Below are 5,516 nucleotides of genomic sequence, written 5' to 3'. Positions count from 1 at the left end.
TGGGCGGGGTGGGCGGGCGGGTGGGATGGGCGGGGCGGGCGGGCGCGGGGGATGGGCGGGGTGGGCGCGGGCCGGGTGGGATGGGCGGGGTGGGCGGGCGGGTGGGATGGGCGGGGCGGGCGGGTGGGGGGGGATGGGCGGGGTGGGCGGGGTGGGCGGGCCGGGTTGGCGGGGCGGGCGGGTGGGATGGGCGGGGTGGGCGGGTGGGCTGGGCGGGGCGGGCGGGGTGGTCCAGAACACCCCGCCCGCCCCGCCCAGCCCACCCGCCCACCCCGCCCATCCCACCCGCCCACCCCGCCCGGCCCGCCCACCCCGCCCATCCCCCCCGCCCGCCCGCCTCGCCCATCCCACCCGCCCGCCCACCCCGCCCATCCCACCCGGCCCGCGCCCACCCCGCCCATCCCCCCCGCCCGCCCGCCCCGCCCATCCCACCCGCCCACCCACCCCGCCCATCCCACCCGGCCCGCCCACCCCGCCCATCCCACCCGGCCCGCCCGCCCCGCCCATCCCACCCGGCCCGCCCGCCCACCCCGGCCCGCCCGCCCACCCCGCCCATCCCACCCGCTCGCCCACCCCGACCGCCCGCCCACCCTGCCCATCCCACCGGCCACCCGCCCATCCCACCCGGCCCGCCCACCCACCCATCCCGCCCGCCCGCCCACCTGCCCGCCCCGCCCGCCCGCCCACCCGCCCGCCCCGCCCGGCCCAGCCCGCCTCGCCCCGCCCACCCGGCCCAGCCCGCTCCGCCCCGCCCACCCCCCCCGCCCGGCCCAGCCCGCCCCCCCCCCGCCCACCCCGCCCGCCCGGCCCGCCCCACCTCGCTCGCCCGCCCCGCCCAGCCCACCCACCCACCCGCCCCGCCCAGCCCACCCGCCCGCACAGGGCCACCCCCGGGCCGCCCCGCCCCGCCCGAGGGCGGAGCGTCGATTCCGGGACTCTTCGCTTCAAGACGACAGAGATTGTGAAAAGGTTGTTAGCAGAAGGAACAGTGTTGACATGGGACTCTGCTGAAACCAGTCATAGATCTAGAAGACTTTTGAAACCTGGAATCTTGGGCATGCATGTGGACTCAGATGGGGCACTAGTTGATGACAGAGAAGAATATGGAACATCTTCGTCAGCATCCAGTCACTCATCTGAAGATGTGAATTCTGATGGTGTGCAAGAAAATATGAGTGATTTTGAATAATTGTTTAAGACAGTTTATATAACTGATGTATGCATCGTATCTTCAAATAAAATGGATGTTTTCCATATTTTGTTAAATGAGAAGTTATGAAGCATTTTTATGTTGTTGGATTATGTCTTAAGTATGATAAATCTTATTGTTTAAATATCTACAATGCAATATCAAATTAGAGATATAATGTCTCTTTTATTCAGTGTACAAATAAAGACTTTTGAATTCATTCAGTGAAATAATTTGTTCATAATGTCATGTTTTTTTAGTTTTGTGGTTGAAAACATGTTAAATTTATACTTAAGAAAGAAAAATGATATTCTACCAGAAACATTAATGTGTTTTTCCTTAAAAGTTAACTTTGTTTGAGACATAAAAAATTGGTTTTATTAGCATTGTTTAAAAAGTATGAAAATTGACCCCTAAAAAAAAAATCATTATTCCAGTATCAACACTTTTTTTCTGAAGCTATATTTTGCAGGAAAATTTCGTAGAAAATTTCGTAGTCGCTGCCATTTTTAAAACAACCGCAAAATTGACACCTAAAAAGAAAAAACATCGTTCCAGTATACACACTTTTCGTTTTGAGCACTGTTTTTGTGGTTTTTTTGGGGTTTTTGGGCCAGAGTTCTCGTTTTGAGTTTATAGTTCCCGTTTCAAAGTTTACATTGTTTCAACCAGGTGAAGGAGATATTGACCATTTGATTACCTTTGCAAGTAGGAAAATATCTAAGGCAGAGCGAAACTATTCAACCACATAACAAGAAGGATTATCCATGGTCTATGCACTACAAAAATTCAAGCATTATTTGTTGGGTGTGCACTTTAAAATGTATATGGATCATTCTGCATTGAAGTACCTGGTCAATAAGCCTGTGTTGGGGTGCAATATTTGTAGATGGTTGCTTCTTTTCCAGTAGTATGATTTTGAAGTGATAGTTAAGATAGGGAGGGAAAAGGCATGGTATGATCACCACATTAAATAATGCACTTTTAAGAATGGAGATTTGGTCTTGATGTATGACAGTAAGTTCACAAAGTTTCCATGGAAGTTTCAGTTGCATTGGCTGGGACTCTATGTAATCAAGGATATTTCAGAGGGTGTCGCAGTTCAGCTCGCAAAACTGAATGGGGAGTTATTTCCTAGAAATATTAATGGAAGAATATTGAAGGTATACAGGGACGATCCCATTCCTACAAGGCTACAATGACTACATGACAACAGGAAATTCTTAGTGCTTCAGGCAACTGAAAGAAAGTGCAAGACAATAGATTACTATGTCGAGCAATGGTTTCGTCGAAGAAGGAGGGCTTGCTGAAGTTTAGAGAGATGGCGCAGTTGGAGAAAGCTGCGACAATGTAGCTATGCCATAAGAGAGGATCCCTTGCATTCTACCCAGAATATGAATGCTGGAGAAGCTACAGTTGATTTGACCACAATATTTTAGTTAAAGGGAGTGGGGGAAGTGCATTTACGGAGCATATCTATGGAAATATGTCGCCAAATTCGCATTTATGAGGAAGATATAGAGACATTCATGACATTCAAATTTGAATTTGGCTATAAATATGACCTCTTGCTCTACATTTGGACACTTTTCCTATTGAAGAACTCTTTTGAGATTTTTTGCCTAAGTCTGAGCTGAGAGTTGTGTTGCATGTCTGGTGAGGATTGACATGACATATATTTGGCATTTATGTCACAAGGATTAACAAACATCATGACTGTTACCCCTCCTACACACACCACAACTCCTAGATCACTAAGGTCGAAGCCCACAACTACATGAGCAACAACAACGGTGGTAGAACCAACAGAAGCAACAATAGTGAAGAAGCAGAACAAACCACAGAGGCCACCCATGAGACAGCTACCCAGGAAGATGACTACTAAGCGGAGGAGGAAGGGGAAGTTGGACAAAGAGAAAAATAAGCAACCAATGGAGTCGGTTAACTTAGAGGAGGAAGAGCTTGGGGCAAGAATTGAGGATATAAATGTCAACGAAGCCGAATCAATTTTGCAGTTACCTCCATATATGTCTTCAAGGAAGCCAACTACTAAGGTGACCAAGGACCCTAATGCAGTGAAATTTCCCATTTAAACACCTTTGATGCTTGAGGATGTGCCCTTTGAAGGAGCGTTGTTGGCATAGGTACCACAACTATGCATGGAGGATTGGGATTTGGCAGATAGGGCAAAATTCCCTCATTTTGAGCCAAGTAACTACCTGAAGATGGTATATTATGAGGAGGTCGCTGTCACATGCATAGAACCAATGACATGGGTGGCGGGAATTCATGGCGTCGGGTTACTAAACATGTTGAGTGTGCCTCATTTTGGGTGCAACAACATCAATACCATATGTGTGCGCCAGTTGCTGGCCTTGGTACATGACGGAGCTTTATAGCTGGGGGAGAGGATCCCAATTGATGCTATGCTAATCATAAGGATCATCATGCTACCATGTGTAGGAGTAGACCTTGCCAATTCTTTTTTTGGCAAGTTCGAAGAAAAGAAGCTTGCAGACCAAGTGAATATCTAGACTTATTTCCAAAAAAAATCTCTGAATTGAAGGGCATAGTAGGTTATTTGGGTGTGATGAAGATTAATTTAAAGCTAGATGTGAATCCGGTTAAGCAACGCCCATATCGACTAAACCCCAAGTACAAGGAAAAGGTACGAGAAGAGTTGGATAAGATACTCATGGTAGGTATAATTGAGCTAGTGGAAGAGTGAGAATGGTTCAATCTGATGGTGGTCAAGGAAAAGAAAACAAAAGGTGATATAAGGATTTGCATAGATCTATGGAAGTTAAATGATGCATGTGCGCATGACCCCTTTCCTATCCCTTTTACAGATGAGGTTCTAAAAAAATTTGGTGGGCAGGAGGCTTATTCGTTCGCAGATTTTCTGATATCACCAAATTAAGATTGCAACGCAGGATAGAAATATGACTACCTTCGCTATAGAATGGGGTTCATTCCAATATACAACTATGCCTTTTGGACTGAAAAATGCCCCTGCAATATTTTCAGGGGTGGTAGTAGCAGCATTCAAAGAGTTTATTCACAAGTTTCTGGAGGTGTAATTCGAGGATTGGACAATATTTGGGCTGGTTAAGAAACATGTTTCTAGTCTACGCCTAATGTTGGATATGTGCAGGAATTATCAGATTTCCTTGAATTTGAAGAAATGTATTTTTTGTGTACCTTATGGAACACTGTTGGGACAGGTTGTATGCAAGAAGGGATTGATGGTAGACCCTACCAAGATTGTTGTAATTATTAATTTGGATCCACCCAGGAATGTAAAACAGCTACACAAAACTTTGGCATACACGGTATTACTTGATGTTTATAAAGGATTACACACAGATCATTGTGCCAATGGAGAAGTTATTGAAGAAGGAAGCTACATTTTGTTGGGATGATGACTGCTAGAAGAGCTTGGATGTTCTTAAGGAGAAGATGGTTACTGCGCCAATCCTAGTATTCCTAGATTGGAAGAAAGAGTTTCATGTGCACGTTGATGCGTCTTGTATAACATTGGGAGTTTTTCTAACTCAACCAGGTGAAGGAGATATTGACCAACAGATTACCTTTGCAAGTAGGAAAATATCTAAGGCAGAGCGAAACTATTCAACCACATAAAAAGAAGGATTATCCATGGTCTATGCACTACAAAAATTCAAGCATTATCTGCTGGATGTGCACCTTAAAATGTATATGTATCATTCTGCATTGAAGTACCTAGTCAATAAGCCTGTGTTGGGGTGCAATATTTGTAGATGGTTGCTTCTTTTCCAATAGTACGATTTTGAAGTGATAGTTAAGTTAGGGAGGGAAAAGGCATGGTATGATCGCCACATTAAGCAACACACTTTTAAGAAGGGATATTTGGTCTTGATGTATGACAGTAAGTTCACAAAGTTTCCATGGAAGTTTCAGTTGCATTGGCTGGGACTCTATGTAATCAAGGATATTTCAGAGGGTGTCGGAGTTCAGCTCACGAAACTGAATGGGGAGTTGTTTCCTACAAATATTAATGGAAGAAGATTGAAGGTATACAGGGACGATCCCACTCCTGCAAGGCTACGATGACTATATGACAACAGGAAATTCTTAGTGCTTCAGGCAACTAAAAGAAAGTGCAGGACAATAAACTACTATGTCGAGCAATGGTTTCGTTGAAGAAGGAGGGCTGCGTGAAGTTTAGGGAGATGGCGCAGTTGGAGAAAGTTGCGACAATGTAGCTATGCCATAAGAGAGGATCCCTTGCAGTCTACCAAGAATATGAATGCTGGAGAAGCTACAGTTGATTTGACCACAATTTTTT

The sequence above is a fragment of the Pinus tabuliformis genome, chromosome 3_1 (genome assembly GCF_031772625.1).
Source record: "Pinus tabuliformis cultivar Carrire ecotype Pingquan chromosome 3_1, CPIR1, whole genome shotgun sequence".
Classification (NCBI taxonomy): Eukaryota; Viridiplantae; Streptophyta; class Pinopsida; order Pinales; family Pinaceae; genus Pinus; species Pinus tabuliformis.
The sequence above is the reverse complement of the archived record's forward strand: the minus strand, read 5'-3'. Positions refer to the sequence as shown.